At 50.2% G+C, this 20,469-nt stretch overlaps 1 long non-coding RNA gene and 1 other non-coding gene across 2 annotated transcripts; one reads left to right on the forward strand and one right to left on the reverse strand.

Annotated features, from left to right (window-relative positions):
- Positions 1-5,664: 5,664 nt before the first annotated feature.
- On the reverse strand, positions 5,665-16,642 carry LOC147913981 (uncharacterized). Its single transcript, XR_015555966.1, has 5 exons — positions 16,449-16,642; positions 14,883-15,007; positions 13,976-14,221; positions 10,589-10,665; positions 5,665-10,096 (listed from the first exon to the last, which is right to left on the reverse strand). It is a non-coding gene; the product is annotated as an uncharacterized LOC147913981 (long non-coding RNA).
- An 825-nt stretch (positions 16,643-17,467) lies between these two features.
- Positions 17,468-17,540, forward strand: TRNAM-CAU (transfer RNA methionine (anticodon CAU)). Its single transcript has one exon. It is a non-coding gene; the product is annotated as a tRNA-Met (tRNA).
- The last annotated feature ends 2,929 nt before the right edge of the window (positions 17,541-20,469 follow it).

Below are 20,469 nucleotides of genomic sequence, written 5' to 3' on the forward strand. Positions count from 1 at the left end.
ACAGCCCTGAAGCCAGAGAAAGCCTCCAGGCAGAGGGTGCAGGTACTATGGTAAGAGACCATCGTGGGAGTGGTGACACTGAAGCCATGAAGGCCAGGCCCTGACAACATCTGCTGAGAGAATTACGCCGGAAAACCAGGCCTGCGTGGTCTTCAACAGCTAGTACGTAGTAAGAGGTGGATGTCTCTCTGTGGCACGTCTACTCTTTGGAGGAAAATTCCCATGAGTGTCTGTAACTCCACTGCAGCTGTGGCCCAAGCGGCTCAGTCCAGTAGTAGAGTAGCATCCTTAAAAGCACAGTCCAGAGAACAGAAAAGGATTTCTTCTCCTCTTTTGAAGGACACTGAAGGCATCTAATTCACAGGCCTTTATTCTGCTTCAGCCCCTCCCCACAGTCCCTGGAACCTTCCTGAGGACAAATCCAATAGACTCTCTCCCCATCGCCCCTTGGCTCTGGGCCCTCCCCCGTCTCCCTTCTGCCAACTCTTGCTTACATAGTTGATTTAACCTCTTTCCCACGTTCTCCTCTGATCTTCCCTCCTCTCTGGTCTCCTCTGTGTCCTCCTCGGCTCATTCTCCAATTCTGCATCAGCTAGGTCTAGTCACCAGTCTGTGAGGAGTCTCCTGAGCCTAGCATCTGAGAGCCTGCACGTTTGAGACCTGTGTGAACATTCCAGCCTGCCCTCTCCTGCACTTGGCCATCAGTGAGTGCTCACTGCATGCTGGCTATCTGTGCTGAGGGAGACACAGATTATTAGGACTCTTTTCACAGATGAGGAAACCAAGGCTCGGAGAGGTTGAGTAACTTGCCCAAGATCACACAGCTGGTGAGTGAGGGAGCCTGGGCACTGTCACTCCAAAGCCCATGTATTTTCCACTGTGCCAAACTTCACTATTTCCCTTCCCCTCCCCTGTCCCTTTTTAACCCTCAGAACAACCCAAATCCTCTTATCAGTTTCAGAATGTGTGTAGAGGAGAAGGAAAAAAGTAGTGGATGTCCTGGGATTCTCCTCTCACCTGGGCCTAATTCTCTTTGTTAGATGAATAAATGATTGCGGGTCCCTCTGAGACAGAGGCAGGTCTCCACAGCCTGTAGGGACCATTTTCACCTGTCCATTTGCAGAGCAGCTCTCGTTTTTTGAAAAAGAATTTTGAGTGGAACTTTCCCCTCTAGAATGGCTAGAAGAAGGAGAGCCCTGTTTCTCCTGTCCCTGGCTCCTTGCCCTCACACAGACCCCAGAGATTCTAGTTGAATCCTTTAGAATAGACAGCAAATACACTCTATGCATGTTGTCACACCTTGTCCCCCCATTCCTGTGCTCCTGGCAGACATTACTAGTCAATCACAAAACTCCTTCCCTGTGAGCTGGGAACCATCTCCTCACTGCTCTTTACGAGGCTCCAAGAGAAGCCCTCACCTGGAAGGAATCTTGGATGTGCCGCAAGTGCTCCAGTTTACTGATGAAAAAACTATAGCTCAGAAAGGGGAAGTGACTGTTCTCAAAGTCACATAGCTGGCCAGTAAGTATCATTAGCTTTGACCCTCATCTTCGCTCCTCTGCAGCCCCAGCCTTGTGAAATGACATCATTCTTGCTGGGTCCACTGGCTGGAATAACAAATCCCTCATCTGGGGTTGCACTTCTGAACCAGAAAGTCTGGCCAGCTGCAGAGCCACACCTTCACCTGTTGAGAAATCCTGAGCCCTCTGTTCCAGGCACTGTGGATTACGGAGGACTGACTTACCTTCTTCCTTCCTGTGGCCTGAGTGTAGTCTCTCCTGCTCATGAGGACACCTGACAATGAGGGAAAGAATGAGAAGCCAGGCTCCTGTTAGCAGATGAGTGGTGTTGGGGCTTCCTGAGAATTCTCTTTATCTAGGGCAATGGTTCTCAGCTGGGGGCGATTTTGGCCCCCACTCAGGGGGCATCAGTGTCTAGAGGAATTTTGGGTTACTAATGGTGGATATTAACAACTCGGGGACAGATGCTCCTGGCATCAAGTGGGTATAAGCCAGAGATGCTGCTACATCCTACAATGCACAGACAGCCCCCACAAGAAAGGACTATCTGGCCCCAGATGTCAATAGTGCTGAGACTGAGGAACTCTGGTCCAGAGCCCAGGCCCTAGTGGATGACTGACTTCGCCCATGTGGGAGGTCCAGTCCCCTGCCTTTGTTCAGCCCGTCCCCTCAGCTGGAAGTCCTTGCCTCTACCATCACAGCTGATTCACGTCTTTCTCAGCGTTCAAGGTCGATCTCGATTCCCACCTCTGCGAGGGAGCCTTTCTCGACGATTCCCAGGCAGCTGTCATTGCTCCTCCTCTGAGCCTACTAAGTGCTTGTAGGACTTGTCTCAGCCAGTCTGGTACTAGTTATGGGCACACTGCCTCATCTCCCCACTGCATTTAATTCCTCCAGTGGTGCAATGGCAAAGGGCTTGCGTGCTTCCGGAGTCAGGCACAAGTGAGTTCAGAGTGTGCCTCTGAGAACATGCAACCTTGGGTGGGTAACTTACGGGACCTTGCTGGACTTCACTTTTCTGTCCATACACTAGCAGCTAACCTTACGGACCATGTCCTGTGTGCCGGGTGGTGGTCTCAGTGCTTTACGGGTGTTAATGCATGCGATCCTCAGAGAGCCCTGTGAGGAAGGGCTATGACTATTTCTGTTTCATGGATGAAGGAAACTGAAGCACAGAGGTTACGTAACTAACTGCCCCAAGGTCACCTGGCCGGGAAGTGACAGTGCCAGGAGCTACACACGGGTGGTCTGGTCCCAGAGTCCACCTGGTAACCGCAGTGTCTTCTGCCTCTTTCACAGGACGAAGCTCGAAAGGTGTGAGATGTAAGGGAGAAGGCCTGTGTAATACTGAGCAAACCTTGTCCCATTTGTGCTCCACTCTGCAGCCTAAGACAGCGCCAGTATTTTTTTGTGAGCTTTTAACATAGTTGATATTATACCACACATGCAATTTCATATCTTGCCTTCTTTTATAGTTTAACAATACTCAGAAGTGTATTTTTCATATCCTTAAAAAATGCCTGGGCTTCCTCTCTCACCTTCCCCCCGGCCTTTTCTTCCTGAACAATTCAATCTTAGAGCCACTGGGTGCGTTGGAGCAAGGTAGGCGGCAGAGATGGGGAGGGGGCCTGGTGTGGAGGGGACCTGATGGCCCAGGGCAGGTGTCAGAGGCCAAGCGGGGTGAGGAGGTGCAGGGCGAGGAGACGTCCATGCGGGGAGGGGGCAGCCTGGAATGGATGTCAGAGCTTGAGCCAAGAGAGGTGGCAGAGGAGATGCTAGGTTGGTTACAGGCAGGGGCATTGGTCAAATAAGGAAATATAATAAGTAAGGATGATGGAAACCGAGTGTCTTACTGCCAGGGCAGAGAGTTACAAATACAGAAGGGGAAACCAGAATGAACGCTTTAGTGTTGACTGTGAACTGGAGACACTGATTTGGACTCACAGCTTCCAATATAGATAAATTTTAAAAATTTAAAAATTACATAAGTTCTAATATATAATATATAAATTATTGATAAATATATAAAGAATGATATAAAATATAATCATACTTTATACAGATATACATTTATCTCTTAGCTCCCTAGTTCTGTCCGCTGACAGTGACACTCCTACGGCAACATCCACACCCAGTGCCCGGGGCTCCTCGGAGAAGTGGCTGTTTTCACGAATGGGGCAGGGAAAATACAAGACGATTCCGGAATATCTTGCACCACAAAGCAAGAAAGTGCTGAAAGAATGATGAAGTCATGTCAAAAAGACACAGAGGCCAGCTTAAAGGGGCTCCCACTGGCTAAGCCTGGGACAATCTGAGCATCAAAATAATGGTAATAAAGGATTATAAACATGAAATAAACTAGGAAACCATGAGTCCAGACTGATAAGAATAAATATGTTGAGAGTTTGAGGAAGAACAGGTATTTAAGTAGTTTCAATAAATAAATTCCCCATAAAGTACTGAATAATTACAAAGAAGGAACAAGAAACGTTACACGGAGAAACCTGTTGGACATGACCCTAATCGTGTGATCAGAGTGACCCTCGTCAATAGCGGAACAAACAGAAGTCCCGAGCCACCCGATGGGATGTAATAAGAGCCCAGCATCACTTCCGCGATATTCCTGCTGAAGACGTATAACCTGAATTTTGACTTTTTTTTAAAACGATGTTTTTTAGGTGACCCCACAAGGAGGAAACAATCAGACAAATCCAGGCTGTGAGACATTCTACAAGACAAGCCGGCGGGAGATGGGGGAGAGGATGTTATTGGGGACCAGGGAGGGAGTGGATAGTTCCGTTATGTACACACTGCATCCGATCACAGCCTTGCAGGGTTTTCGTACATGAGGAAACAGAGGCACAGGGAGGTTAAGCAGATTCTTCAAAAGCCCAACAACAGAGCCTGGATTGGGTTCGTCTTCAAAGCCGTTGCTCCTATCTGCAGCCAGATTCTGTAATTGCTGGTTTGAGTGAGAACCTCCTCCTTCAGGCTGTGAGCAGTTTGGGGTGGGGGATGGGGGAGAGGCAAGGCGTGACTTAACCTCTTGCCTGGGGCTGGCACGGTTTAGGCATTCAATCAATGTTTGTTAGGTGAATACAGGGCCGAGAGAGCTCCCGGGGCAGAGGCCAGCTTACACAGGTAGAACGCACACGAAGAGGATTCCAGAGCTTGCTCTGGGGCAGCCAGGGGCTGAAAGCCTGGGCTGTGGGCCCAAGAACCTGGAGGAACAGGGTGCCTCCTGTTTGACCTTAAGGAGCAGCTGCCACCTTCTCCCTCCCACTTCTCCATCAAGGCCTGTAGCAGCAAGAAAATTGTACAGTCTCATTACCCAGTGACCTGAGAAGCACAATTAAGTTGAAAATTAGTTGGCATAATTAATTAGATGGGCAAATAGCTCCCTGTCAACACCAATCAATCCATTCTGCATATCATCAGCTCAGCGCAGGCAGGAAGGAGCCCCTGCAGCTGCTGGCAGGAGGGACAGAGGGTGGTGGAAATGGGACAGGGTGTCCAGCCAGTACCCTAAACCCCACCCACCATCCACAGGTCCTTCTACAATTGCTTTTCAGGGGAGCAGCCTCTCCGGGCTATCCTCAGCGAGTTCATCCTTGGCCGCCAGCAAAACCACGGCTTAATTCTCAGGGGCCCATAGCTGCCAAGACCCTTTGCGTTCTCAAGTTTTTATTTTCGAGTTCCCGGTTCACTGCTTAAGATTTCTGACATGCATAAAAACCATGGGAACTCCCATTTTTTGGCTTGTGAATTTGCAGAAGCTTTTTAAAATTAAGGTATAACTTAAATGCAGTAAAATTTAGTCTTGTTACTGTATGAGCTCATGAGTTTTCACAAACGCATAGGATTGTGTAACCACTACCATGATCAAGATATAGAATATTTCCATCACTGTAAAACATCCTCCACTCCCTTCTGTAGTCAACTGCTTCCCCCACTCCCAGCCTCTGGCAACCTCTGATCAGTTCTCTCTCCCTAATGATTGCCTATTCCAGAATGTTCTATAAATGGAATCATAAAGTGTGAGCCTTTTGTGTCTGGCTTCTGTCGGGGAAGAGGGAGAATCCCCCTCTGCCCTTTCCCTTAAGGTTCTTCTAGCTGGCCAAATAATTAAAAAGAGGTTAGCAGGAGAAAATAATACCAAGTTTAATAACATGTATAGATGGGAGAAACCAGGGAAACTGAGTTTCTCAACACAATGGCAGAGATTCTCATCTTAAATACCATCTTCAGCTAAAGACAAAGGAGGACGTTGTGGGTGGGGAGGGAGACAGAAATCACAGTAATCAAGGGTATGTAGATTTAACGCCTCACCCTCCACACTGATAAGTTTCTAGAGAGGCCATCTCCCCTTCCCCCCAGCACAGAGAGGGAGATACCTTTGCAAATGGAGATTTCCCTTATAAATGTAAATTTTTGTCTGGCAACTCTTTGCAGGGCCACTTAGACAGAATTTTTGATAAGATGGGCTTGTTGGTGCCTTTTCTATTGTAACATGTATTTTGCATTATATTACAGCCATCATATGATAGTAACTCCTTCCTGGAACAGGAATTATGTTAAATTATGTTAAATTCTTTAGGCAGTTTGGGGGAGGTCAAATGTCCATCAGAGAAAATAATCAAGGTAAAGAGAGATATTTCAGGGTGGCCAATTTTGATCTCCCACACTTCTTTCGCTCAGCATAACACCCTTGGGATTCATCCATATTGTGGCGTGTGTCAGTGGTTAGCTACTTTTTATTGCTGAGTAGTATTTTATTGCATGGATGTACCACCGTTTGTTTATCCATTTCCCAGTCGAAGGACGGTGGACTGTTTCCAGTTTTGCACATTTATGAATAAAGCCACTATAAATACTCATATATAGGTTTTTGTATGAATACAAGTTTTCATTTCACTTAGATAAACACCTAGGAGGTAAGTGGCCATCAGGCTGCCGGGGGCCATCAGAAGAACCCTCCCTCCAAGCTGGGCTGGGAAAATTTTTTCCTCTGCTGGAATCCACTCTCTCTCCTTTCTTCTGAAAATAACTCTATCGGTTTTTGCCCTTTGTTTTGTGACTATTACACATTCTTTTATAAAAATTTGGCAAAAACAAATGAAATAAAATGCATTAAAATGAAAGAAAAAATCAAACATCTTCCATAGCTACACCACTAGACATTGTAATTTTTAACAGTTTCTTGGGTGTTGTGGCAACAGTGGAGATTAGATCCCTCAGGACTCTCCACAGTCTCCCACTAGTGTACTCTTCCACAGCGTCTGGCAAGCTCAAAACTCCTTTTCCCAGGCCTCCCAAAAGCCAGAGCTGTGCGTGGGACCCAGGCTCTCGTAGGCAGGAGCATCCTCACATGACTTAAAGGCACCCAGGCAGGGATTTGGTTCTTCTGCAGCAGCCGCTGGGGCAGAACTGGACGCTGGTGCCGGTTCATGGCGTCGGAGGTGGACAGTGGTGGTAGCAGGAAGGTTTCCACCGGAACAGTCCATAGTGTGGCTAAGCATCTTGCTGGCTGGGGTGTCCTTGCCTCTGTGGCATCCACATGTGGTTCCCTAGGCCTCCTGGAAATTCTGTAATGAACTAATTATAACAAATCCCCCTCTGCTTAACCAGCTAGAGTGGATTCTGTGGCCTGTCTTTGGGCCTCACAGCACTTACCATCATATGGAATTGCCTCCTTCACGTATTTGTTTACCTACTTAACGTCTCTTAGTGAAGGGGGAACCAATTTTGTCTTCTTCACCACTCTGACCCCAGTGGCTATCCCACTGCCGGGTGAAATATTTGCTCACCTTCCAGCGGCCCCTACCCCAAGGGAGAGCCGAAGTACCAGCTTCAGCCACCTCTGTAGGCTTAATGGATTGTGTTCCCTACCTGTACTCCCTCCAACACTTGCTGACTGCCTCTTTTTGCAAAAAATGCAATGTTCTAGAAGATTCCCACCTGCACCCCTCTTTGGCTCTAGTGACTTAAAGATTGTAAGGGTGAATCAGCTCACTGTGCCCAACTCCCTGCTTCCCTTCAACGAGCAAAGACCTGCTGCTCTGTGATGAGTGTGTGTGTGATAACTGGGGACAGATTTCTGAATAGGAAAAGACCCACAGACTCAGGATAGAAACGTTGTGTCATTCATTCATTCCACACTCACTGAGTGCTTCCTATGCATGTATGTGCAAGGTGCTGGATGGGACCTGGACTCCCAGTAAATGCTACTTTGTAACCAGACTTTCTCGGTTGGCCATCAGACTGTCACCTACATTAGTTGAAGCCTCTAAGCCTTAAATTATGATCTAGATGATGTGACTTTGCCATAATGTAGTTGTGCAATTTCAGGCATACATGCTATGTTTGAAATACAGGTGCAGTAGATTTTAGTGATATGATTTGAAAGGATTAATGTTTAAGCAGCCCAGCCCCTGGATGCCCAGCTACTTCAGGGAGAGACCAAGACACCCAGTAGCCCTGTGAAGAAGGGGCCTTATGGCTCCGTGTCCCAACACAACCAGGGGAGCTGGGACATTCACTGTGACCCCCTGCCATTGCCATTACACCCGTTGGAACTGCGGGCAAAACCACTGTCCTATTCCAGATCTGAACCTGGAAGGAGGAGGCCCAGCTCCTTGGGGCCCCAGGGCTGCTGGGACCACACCCAGCACACCTGTCTCACCTGTCAGGGGGGGCAAAGTGGGAGGGCCCCAGAGTTGAGCGCTGTAACCCTTTCCTCTCCTCTGGCTAGGGGACCTCGCTGTTGTCCCCACCTTGTATGTGGAGAGTGGGCGATGGACCTTGGAGTCCGTTCCCGACCAGTTCATGGAAAGGCCCACCTGGTTACCGAAATCAGAGCCTGTACATCTTTGGAACGAGGAACTAGGTCTTTGATCAGACTAAAAGTTGGGAATGTAGAAATGAGCCAACGGCAGGCCTGCCCTCAGAGACAGACAAGCAATTACAGTGGAATGTGCAAAGCATTTCCTGTCATCGTCAAATGCACGAGGGCCCACCGTGGGCTCTGCACAGCCTACAGCATGGCTTCTGCTGTGGAGGGGCCTCCAGTCCAGTGGGGAAGACGGCAAATGAGAAGTCATGACATTGAACCGGGATGAGTGTTAAGGTCAGGAGAGCAAGAGCCAGGAGAGTACAGAGCAGGGAGGCCTGACCTAGGCAGGGGTGGGAGGGATGTGAGGAGTAGGAAGAGATGAACTCAAGAGGTCAGACCTCGGGGGTGGGGCACAGGAGGACTTCCGCCTGAAGCTGTTAAGCAGCCTTCAGACAAGGCCAGATTAGGGTTTGTAAGGGAGGCCTCTGGCCACAGTGTGGGGAAGAGCGGAGCCCTCAGGGAACATCCGGGCTGCCAGGGGTGAGGGCTTCCTGCTTCTCGGTGCTTTGTCAGCAGTTCAGAGCAATGACTCTGAGATGCTTCCACAACAGGCTGACTCACACTGTGCAGTCTGCTCGTCCAGTCAGAAAGGGAGCTGGGAGGACGTGGCCTTCCGCTGCCCTGGACAGCTGACAAAAGACTGTTGGCTGCTCCTCCCGCCCCGTGCTTGGCCTCTCTCAGCCTCCCTGGACCTGCCCAGCTGGCTGCGCCCTCACTGCGGGCTTGTTACGGGCAGAATACTAAGATGAGACAGTGGGCCCACAGCCAAGTCCTACCACCTCACCAAGACCTGTTGGGAAGGGGCCAGGCCTGGGGAACCTTTGCTGCCTCCCAAATACCACGGGAGAACTTGCTCCCCAAATGGGGCCTTTCTCCCCGGCCTCCTTCCTTCCCCGATAACCTTTCCCCTCTCCCAGCCTCTGCACTCCTTCCATATTTTTTATTTTTTTATTTTTTTTAAGCAGAGAGAACTTAAAAGCTGATGAGAGCCACAGTGAGCAGGGATTCTGGAATGCATTCACCCTGACTTCCCTCCAGCTGAAGTAGTGGCTGCAGAGGACTGTTTAAGGAAAGAGGCTGTGGGCTGTGGTCAGGTCAGACGCGGCCCGCAATCTGGTTGTGATCCTGCCAAGCAGATGGAGACAGCGATCCGTGGGTGGGAGAGAAGTGCAGGGAGACGTCAAGGGTGAAAAGAAAGGTCCCAGTTCTTTCCATCTGTGAAAGCCCCAGCACTGACAAATCTCAGAGCTTCTGGTTTTCAGCCTCAGGTAAATGGAAAATTCCCCATGTGCTCCCTTGAGAGTGAAACAGCAAACCTGCCCGAATGCAGGACAGAACATACTTTTTGGCTGCCCACAAGCTCCTCAGACTTCCACTGTCAAACATGCACAAGAATGTTCACGACAGTATTTGTTCCTAATTGGGAAGAAGTCGATGTTCTAGAATTAGAAGACCTAGAGAAGCTCGGGCTGCCATAACAAAGCACCACAGCCTGCGGGGTTTAAACAACAGAAATTTGTTCTCTCACAGTTCTGGAGTCTGGGAGTCCAAGATCAAGGTGTTGGAAGAGTTGGTTTCTTCTAAGCCTCTCTCCTTGGCTTGTAGGCGGCCGTCTTCCTCCTGCATCTTCACCAGGTCTTCCCTCTGTGTGTCTGTGTCCTGATCTCTTCTAAGAGATAGACTGCTGTGGTTAAAAAAACAAGGAAGATCCATATGTATCGGCAGGGAGAGTTCCCAGCTATTGTTAAGTGGAAAAAGTAAGTTACAGGACAATACGATTAGGGGCAAGGTGGAATCATATTTACTTGTGTATGTCTGTCTGTGGCAGATTGGGGTACTGTTCTCAATTCTTCACTCTCTTCCTTGCCCTGGCTTTGCAGCCTCTTCCACTGTGGGCCAAGTATACTTCCCAGCCCCGTGGATGTTGAACTCGGCCAGGTGACTTGGTTTGGCCAATGGAATTTAAGGGAGGTACCCAGAGCAGAGGCCTTAAATGTGCTGGTTTGGCATAGCTTGGTCTCTTGGGATGCTGTGACCCTCAGTGAGAAGAATACACTCCAGGGAATGGCTGGTCCCAGGAGAACATTCAGATGTGACAAGCAGAAGTGAACCCACCCTCAGCCTGGAGCTAGCCCAGTGACCCACCTACCCATGAGCAAGAAAAATACATGCTTACCTTGAAAGCATTATGTTGAGTGAAATCAGCCAGACACAAAAGGACAAATATTGTATGACTCCATTTATACAAAATCTCTAGAAGAGGCAAATTTACAGACAGAAAGTAGGTTAGAGGCTACCAGGGGTTAGAGGGAGAGGGGAATGAGGGGTTCTTACTTAATGAGTACAGAGTTTCTGCTTGGGGGGATGAAAAGGTTTTGGAAACAGTTATGATACTTGCACAACATTGCAAATGTACTTAATGCCACTGAATTGGGCACTTAAAAATGATCAAAATGGTAAATTTTGTTACATATATTTTACCACAATTTTTAAACATAATAATGTAATACATACAGTCATGCACCGTAATGATGGACTGCATATACGACACTGGTCTGGTACGATTAGTACCATACAGCCTAGGTGTGTAGGAGGCTATACCATCTAGGTTTGTGTAAGTACACTCTATGATGTTCCCACAATGACAAAATTGCCTAATGATGCATTTCGCAGAATATATCCCTGTTATTAAGTGATTATACACCGAAAACCATTGAACTGAACACTTTAAATGGGTGAATTGTATGGTATGTGAATTATATTTCAATAAAACTATTTAACAAAAACAAAAACACACTTGTTGTTTGCCATTAAGTTTTGGGTGATTTGTTAAGCAGCACTGGTGCAGTGTGCTAATAGCTGACTGATATAGTCTGTATGTGTGTATGTACTTTATAACGAGCACACATTACTTGTGTAATACAAAATATACAAAAACAGAACTTATTGGGTTCCCCCAAACAGGTCCCTCTTTCCTGGTGGTGGCACCAGGACCTTTCTGGACCTTGCTTATCCTTTTTTTTTTTTTTTTTAAAGATTTTATTTATTTTATTTTTTCCCCCCAAAGCCCCAGTGGATAGTTGTATGTCGTAGCTGCACATCCTTCTAGTTGCTGTATGCGGGACTCGGCCTCAGGATGAACGGAGAAGCGGTGCCTCGATGCGCACCCGGGATCCGAACCCGGGCCACCAGCATCGCAGCGCGCGCACTTAACCACCAAGCCACAGGGCCGGCCCGTGGACCTTGCTTATCCTAATGTGGAGTGACTTTGTTTCCCTCTTTGTCCTTGGCAATTAACCAGACCCAAGTCCTGGCTGTTCTGTACAATGTGTCTCCACTTGGCTCCCTCCTCTTGGTCTCTGCAGCCGTCTCCCAGGATGTGCTTTCATCGCCCTGGGCCTGGATTGTTTCACGGGTTTCCCAGGTGGTCTTGCTGCCTGGGTCCATGGGATAGGACTAATTCACAACATGTTTCCATTAAGTTACCCTGCTCAGCCAGCCCTGAGCCCACCTCTACACACACACACACACACACACACACACACACACACTCTCATGCACACACACTTTCCACTCTGTAAAATGGGCTTACAACAGCCTCTACTGCCTGTCAGGTCAAATCTAAGCCCCACCAAATGTCACCTGGACAGGTGCCCCAGCGGTATGTGAAAATATCCTAAAATTGATCAACTGGAGAAAGAGCTGCTGTAGGGGGGTCAGGCCCCCGGTCCTTTCCCATCTCCCCTTTCACTTCTGCTCTTCCCCCACCTTCAGGATCGTACCACTTGGGTGTGAAACCTCCCGCACTGCAAATAAAGGCAACGTTCGATTCAAAACATTGGTTTACAAGTTGAGAAAGTGAAAGACTCTAATGACCAATTATTGTGGCTTCCAGTTCAAAACAGAAAGAGGACCTAATCAAGCTGGATGGATGAGAAGTGATTTTTTAGGATATAACTTGAAATTGTTTAAGGAATTGGGTTTTAGTGCTGAAATAAAACTCATTCCTTGCGCCGGCCCTGTGGCTTAGTGGTTAAGCGCTCACGCTCCGCTACTGGCAGCCCAGGCCCAGATCCCAGGCGCGCACCGATGCACCGCTTCTCCCGCCATGCTGAGGCTGCGTCCCACATACAGCAACTAGCAGGACGTACAACTATGACATACAACTATCTACTGGGGCTTTGGGGAAAAAAAGGAGGAGGATTGGCAATAGATGTTAGCTCAGAGCCGGTCTTCCTCAGCAAAAAGAGGGGGATTAGCACGGATGTTAGCTCAGGGCTGATCTTCCCCACAAAAAAAAAAAAAAAAAGACTCATTCCATTCTTTTTTTACTTCTTCATGTCAACAAAGTTTCTCAACATTTACATCTGTACATATGAAAAATACGAATAGAATTCATGCTGAACCCCTTCTCATTCTAACAAAAAGTAATAGTTGGACAAGCATACACGAAGTACGTGGGATTAAAAAGTTGCATCCATCTCATGGATATTCGTTTTTGATAAACTTTTATATTTTTCCATTGAATAATTATTCTTCAAATCTATAAATAAATTTATAATTTTTGATTGTGTACTAATAAAAATAATATGTCAATTTTGAAGAAAATTTTGACGGAAATTTACGGTCACAGGAAACAAAAAATGTTCAATTTATGTATATATTTGTGTTAGGCATGTTAGGGTGATCAATAACAGACATGCAAACATAAAATATGTACTATATGAGGATAAAATTCTGTAGGGGGAAATAGAATGGAAATATGAGATCAGGAGGGAAAATAAATGTAAACTTAACAAGTGTTAAAGAGGAGCTTATTCATGTACACTTAGATTATGGTTGGTTTGGAATGCTTAGGCTATTTCGAGTTCATCGGATGCACGTTAAAAAATCATATATGCGGTTTTACTCTTTAAAAATCAGCACATACAGTCTACTGGAAATTACATCTTGTGTAACTGTTTGAACTTATAATGAGCAAGTTTAGCTATCAATTTAACGTTATGCCAGGAGGTGTGTAGATGTTTTTCAAAATTATTTCAGGGGGTGCCCGTGAGGAAACAGTTTGGGAAACTGCTGCTGGGGGCGGGGGAGCGATGGTTAAGGGGCCGGCCTTGCTGTCTGACTCCGGATGGAACCCCCCCTCGCTGCCATCAGCGGCTCCAATGTGGGCAGGCCGCCTAATCCCGCTTGAGTTTGCGCATCTGTAAATGTAGGGCAATGCTAATACCGACCCCTTTCGGTCGTTCCTGGAGTAAATGAGGAAGGAGCGCCTTCGTCCACCCGAGTAGGGTCGGGTCGGGGTGGGGTGAGAAGCAGATGAAGAAGGAAATAAGGAAATGGAGATCAGGTTTTCTCAGAGGAGGTGACCTTTGACTGTTGAAGAAGGGCAAGGAAGAGACCCGTGTCACACTAAGGGGCCTGATGGAAAAGGGGCGTCAGGCGGAGAGAACAGCCCGTGCAAAGGCCTGGAGGTGGGAAGGGCTTATTCCGGGAGCCCCGCGCAGGCGCAATCTGAGGTGCCCCCCCCCCCCACGCCTGTCCTCGGCCATCGGTCACTCACCACTAGCCACGCCTGGGGGTCACCGCCTGCAGGAGACTGCGCCTGCGATCCCGGTGGGCATGTAACACTGACCGCCCCTTACTCCGGACTCAGGGCGCAACCAGCCCGCGGTTCCCTCCACAGGACCCACGAGGTGCCGAGTGGGGACTGGGCACCTGCCCGGATTCTGCCGGAGCGCGGGCTTCATCGAGGCAGCAAGGAAGCACGTGTGTGTGTGTTTCATTATGCTGACACGCTCAGAAGTCTCTGAAAATCGGTGGCACAAGTATTTTTAAAATGGAGACACTTTATTTAGCGGAATATTTGCACCGCCACCCACCTCTTGTCTACCTTCCATAAACAGGGCTGGATGATGGTGGTGGTCACCCCGGCGTGTGCCCAGCCTGGTACCCTGCACGCGGTCGGGGCGCAGTCAGTGCGTCCCGAGCCTGGCGGAGTGGGCACCCCGGCCCCCCTCCCTCGCCCCTGTCTCAAGGCTTCGGGCTTACGGAAACACTAGCACCACACGGACCCCCCCGCCTCCCTTCTGCCTTCCAGCGCCGGAAGCGCTGGGTGGTGGCGGAGACCCCTCGGCAAAGCGCCCCCTCGCGGCCGCCCGGCAACGGGACTGGGAGCCGGGAAGTCGTGGGGCCGGGGCAGGACCACGCGACACGGAAGGTCTTCCTTCTCTCCCTCCACCTTCTCCTCCTCTTTTCTTTCTTCCTGTCCCTTCCCCTCCTCCCCCTTTCCTCTCCTCCCTTGTACTTCTTCCTAGTTCCTGCAGTTTGTCTTCTAAATTAATATATTTACATTTTAAAATAGGTAATAGATTTAACATAGTTCAAGTATTTTTTTCAACTATTCGAAGGTCTTCATCCCAGAAAAACATCAGACAGATCCCAAGATTGAGGGTCATTCTACAAAATACCTGACCAGGCCTCCTCACAACCGTCAAGGTCTCAAAAACCAAGGGAAGCCTGAGAAACTGTCACAGCCAAGACGAGCCTAAGGAGACACGACCATCAGATGCAACGTGGGATCCTGGATGGGAACCTGGAACAGAACAAGGACATTTGGGGAAAACTAAGGGAATCGGAATCAAGATGGAGTTCAGTCAATAACGTATCAACACTGGTTCATTAGTTGTAACAAAGGTACCATACTAAGGTAGGATGGTAATAACTAAGGTAGGATGGTAATAACTAAGGTAGGATTGTATTAACAGGAAACTAGGGGCGGGCTTTCTGGGAACTCTACTGTCTTTGCAATTTCTCTGTAAATCTAAAACTGTTAATAAAGTTTATTTTTTAAAAAGTCTTCATCCCACCCCTGACCCCAACCATGCAGTTTCCACTCCCCCCACGTATTAATCATGGCTCTTAGATTTTTGTGTACGTGTGCCTTCAGAGATTTAGTGAGCAAATGCTAGCAAGTATGATTGTACCCCCCTCCCCCTTTATAGAAATGGTGGCAGACCCCACACCCAGTTCTGCTCTTGCTTTCCTCACTCATTGCATGTTAGACACAGAGCCTTCCGTGTTCCTGTGTACAGCCGCGACAGACGGTCCAATTCCCTGTTCATGGACATCAGGCTGTTTCCAATTTTTTTCCTAATCTTATTTTATCTTTTTTATTGAGATGTAATTGACGTATAACTTTCTATGAGTTTCAGGTGCGCAATTTTTTGCAATTCCAACACGACTTCAAGGAATAACCGTGGCCCTGGGTGAGTTTACCTGTTGGACACCTTCCCACTCACGGGACTGCTGACCTGCGAGCGGGTCAATTTGTAACTGGGGTAGACGGGGCTGTTGGGTTTAATCCACTCGTCAATCAGTGCTCCTCAGGCCTGGAGATCTGGGTGAAACTGCTGTGACACCCCAAGTCTGCAGTCCTCAGAGGCCCCTGGATTCTGATCCCAAATGTTGAGGGGGTTCCCTCTATGGCCCCTCTGCCCCGGCCTCTGCCCTCCTGCACCCGTGGAGCTGTCCTGGGGCCCCACCGACCATACCCCCAGAACACTGGCCCTAGGTCAATTCCCTCTCGGCAAAGTGGGTGGGAGAACTTCCCCCAGGGCTGGGAGGTCACGGGGTTCCCACTGGGGGTGAGGGTGGGAAAGCTCCCCTAGGACTGGGTGGAAATAATTCCCTCAAGGCAACCCGCCCCATCCACAAGTCCTCCTACAGAGGAGCATGCCCTAGGGGCCCACCTCCTCTCAGCTCCCTGCCGGGCCTCCCCCGCCCTGGAGCTCCCAGTCCTTCCCCTTCTGGGCCCCGCGGACCTCCACTCCAGGGGTCTCTCTCCAAATTCTGCTGCCTGCTCCTAAGATAATATTATTTTCTCCATCTCCTTACACTCATACTGCCATCTGCCCCCTTAACATCTCCCAAATTCTGGATGATTTAAAAAATTCCTCCCCCAGCACTTTACAATGAAAGTTTTCAGATAAGCAGAAACACTGAAAGAATCGCACAGTGAATATCCATATACCCACCGCCTGAATCCACGTTAACCTCTTACTCTGCCTCCCGCGTCTCCCCCTCTCCGCCCTGAGGTCCGTGGGTCCATCACGTCGTCTGGTCTTCTGAGCACTTCAGACTTGCAGACGTCAGGACACTCCCCCAGAGCCCATGCCTCCCATCGGCTGGAGTCCAGTCTAAATTTACTATTTTTAAGGTAAAATTTACTTACAGCGACATGCAGATCTTAAGTGTGCCGTAGTCTGGCTGATTTTAGATGGTACGTGGAGAAGTATTTTTTATTTCAGTAGTTACATACTTATTCTAACGTGTATTAGGAAAAAATCCCCTTTGTTCCATTTATGATAGTGACATCCAGTTTGCTTTAAGGATGAACGTGTGTAGATGACTGTGTAAAGGGCCGGGGGAAGGCGAGGGGAGCGGTGGGGAGGGCTGGGGGCTTCCGAGACGCCGAGGCTGTGGCTCTGGGCGTCGTTTCCGGAGCTGCGGACGCTTCTAAGAAGGGCGGCCTCAGCCTGGGGCGCCGGGAGGATCGGGGGTCTGCCGTGGGGTGTGTATGCGTGTGTTTTCAATTCCTGCATCTGCGCGCCCACTCCAACTCTCGGAGGCTGCCGGTGCCCTGTGAACGCAGCATTCAGCACAGGGCGCGGAACACAGTAGGTGCCCAATAAGTGTTTCACGAGATCACAAATGTGCAACCCCTTTGTAAGCACTATACAAAAGTAAGCGTTTACAACAACAGGAAGAATCCCACTCTCCCGTGTCCCCCTACCCAGCGCAGCGCTGCCAAGCAAGCCGCAGTGTTTGTCGATTGACAAACAGATCGGCAAGCGGAGGAAGACTGGAAAGCAGGGGGCGTTTCGGCCAGGGCGCTCTCCGGAGCGAGCGCGGGAGCCGGCGCTGGGGCCTGGAACGCCGAGCGTCCCGGGCCAGGGACCTAGTGGAAGCAGACAGGACGCCATAGTTTTCTGAACATGCGCACAGGGCCGCTGTGCTGGCCTCATTACTCTACGGCCGGAAGCGGTTCCTAGGTGCCTCGTTAGCGCAGTAGGCAGCGCGTCAGTCTCATAATCTGAAGGTCGTGAGTTCGATCCTCACACGGGGCACAGTAGTTTTGTTCGTTCCTATATCTTTACTCTTGCAAGAAAGACGGGTTTTGTTTGCCGGGCTGTGGACGGGGAGACCCCGAGCGTGCGCGCTTTCCCCTGCCGGGGTCCCCGGTGTGTCGCCCTCCGCTCGGCTCGACCTCTCTCCCCGAGGTAGCGGGGACCCGACGGGTGACTGACCTAAACTCTCCCGACGCTGCCGCGCTGCCCCGCGGCTCTCGGCGTGCTGGGCGGAGGGCGGAGGACCAGACGGCAGGCGGGGGCATGGCGACAGGGGGACGCTGGCGGAAGACGCCTCTTAGGAAGAACCTCAGCCTCACCACCTCCGCCCTGCCCGCCTAACAGTCCTGTTGGTCCTGCCCTTGCCCCTGAGCACTGGCGTCGCGGGGGACGCGCACAGCCGGGAGCACGCGCTGCTCACCCGCCAGGAGGGCGCTGCCAGCGCCCTGGTGCAAGGCCCCCTGATGGGGGCTGCAAGGAGAGACAGGAACACAGGCCCCCGGGGCGGGGGCTGATGCCTGACACCTGGCACCAGGGAAGGGTGGGTCTAGGGGGCTGTGGGAGGTGGGCGGCACGCGATGAGAGGCCAGACGGTAGGGGCCACTGAACACCATGCGGAGGAGTTCTGGCTGTGGAGCTGGGGAGTGGCAGGACGTGATAGGGTCTAGGGGAGGGGTCGTAGGGAGGCCCTGCAGGCCGCTGCTGGGGGCTAACACGGCGCGGGCTGTGCCGGTCCTGCGTCTGAGACGGTTGCCGCAACCGCTGTCACCATCGACGGTTTCTGACAGTGCAGTCATTCTGCACAGGGCAAATAGCAAGTTCAATTGAGGGGTGACAGCTGTAACCATCCCTTCGTCTTGCACGATTTGATGGCGGCACCGATCTCTGCAGTTCCCCATCAGGGATGCGGTAATACTTTGGTTTACTCTCCTGGTAGGGGGCACCTTCCAGAGGCTTTCACTTGGCTCTTTCTACCATAAAGACCGTTACTCAGTGGGTCACAGTGCCACTGTGGAGATTCTGCCATTTGTCAGTATGTTTATTCTAATTATACACTCAGGTACTCGGGAACTAACCACAGTTGGTTCATGGCCCTGCTTCATCCACTGTAATTCAGACTTGGCCCAGACTTCTTCATCACCTGACCCCCACTAGCCCTGACTTTGGTGTCAAATTTAAAGCCAATGTCTAGTGTCCCTGAAAGGTCTGGGTGTTTTCTTTTCCCTCCTACGCATTCAAATAAATGGCAACAGGTCCCTTTGGGGAAGGCCTGGGGCATTATTTATCCTACATGTATGGGGCACTCACTGCTGCAGGATCCTTCCTGCAGGGGACCTGGCCTCCCCTTCAATCACGAGGCTTCGGATCTGGAAATGAGTTTAAGTCTGGAAAATGGGTGACAGGTATAGCTCTCCATCGTGGTGACTCAAGTCAGCTTTTCGGCCCCCGGATCTGAAGTTTTCCCAGTTGCATCTATCAGGCAGCATTTTCGTAGGCTATCTCCTTCATTCTTGGGGATAACATAATCAATTACCAGTAGCCAAAAATCCCTTACCACTGCTGCTTCTCTGCTGCTAAATGCTTGTCTTCGGTAGTTAAATGCCACACTCAGCCTCTGCTGCGATGGAATCCCATCGTCCCCACTGAAGTCAGGGAGCACATCCATGGTGGCGTCGCACCATCACACACCAAGAGAGGAGAGCCACCACAGAGCTGTTCAAGTTTGCAGATGCTCCTTTCACTCGATGCCGTGACAAAGGGAGCATCTTTGGGGCTGAGCATGCAATTGGGAGGTGAACAAGAAGTTCATTTGTGATAAATCCACTCTTACATTCCTCCCTTCCTAAGCCTTTGATACCTTCATCTACATCATGACAGGGAAATTCTAGCCTCTCAATCTGATTAAATAGAGGCTGACATTGAGGCCACATGTCTGTCAACCAACCGAGTAAACTTAAGAGCCACTTCCAATTGCATGGGTGTGCCCACTATCTACTGCCTGCCTCTCAGCTCCACGTGCCCTCTTCAGCAGCTGCTCTGCAATAAGGGACTGGACTCTCCACGCGCTTCTCCTTAGTGTGCTCGAGGGGCGGCCGTCAGTAGAGGGTGCTGGAGGACACGGCAGGAGGAACGGGCTCCTCTTTCTAGCTCCAATGTGCTGTGTTGCTTCTTCTTGCTCCTGCTTCCTGGTCCATCAGCAGCGTGTGTGCGGACATTCAGTGGTGCTCTGCCCCAGCCGTGCGCCCGGAGCGCACAAGGTCTTGGTGACTCTACAGCCCCGGCCTGATGAGCACTTTGCTGCAGTCCTCGCCACGTGGACATGGCACGCTCAGCCTTGGTTTGCCTGTGCCCCAGGGGGTGCTTTCCCATGGCCCTCTGGACATGCACAGTGCAGGACAGTGCACACACCAGGCCACACCCAACCCTGCCTACACCCCGGGGCCTGATGCCGACTCCCTATGTGCTTTCAATACTGCCTCAACCTGCCCGCACCCCAGACTTCCCTCCTGCTGCCTGCGGACTGTCGGCCGGCTCTGGCCTGGGCAACCCAGCAAACTCTCCGTTAGGCAATGGTCTGCAACCGCACCTTCTCCCACCAGGGCTGAGCCTGAGCCTGGGGAGGCAGGGGCCTCCCTTCCAATTCTGTCCCTCCTGGAGTACTCTCCCTCAGTCCTAGGCACGCTTGAGTTCTCGTCACATCTTTATAGTTACTCCCCTATCATAGTTCAATAACGATTTATATGAGATTTTTCCTGTTTAACTATCGTGTGGTTTGTCTCCTGATAGGACCCAGACTGATATGAGATTGAACAGTAAGCCCAGAATCTGTGCTTAGTGCCCCCACACTACGGTCCTCGTAGTCATGACTGCTGAAACGTCAACACGGAATCACCGTGGACAGGCCTCCAGCAAACGCTCAAATCCCGCT

The sequence above is a fragment of the Ceratotherium simum genome, chromosome 23 (assembly GCF_057802395.1).
Source record: "Ceratotherium simum simum isolate JZ-2026a chromosome 23, ASM5780239v1, whole genome shotgun sequence".
In the NCBI taxonomy this organism is placed as follows: Eukaryota; Metazoa; Chordata; class Mammalia; order Perissodactyla; family Rhinocerotidae; genus Ceratotherium; species Ceratotherium simum.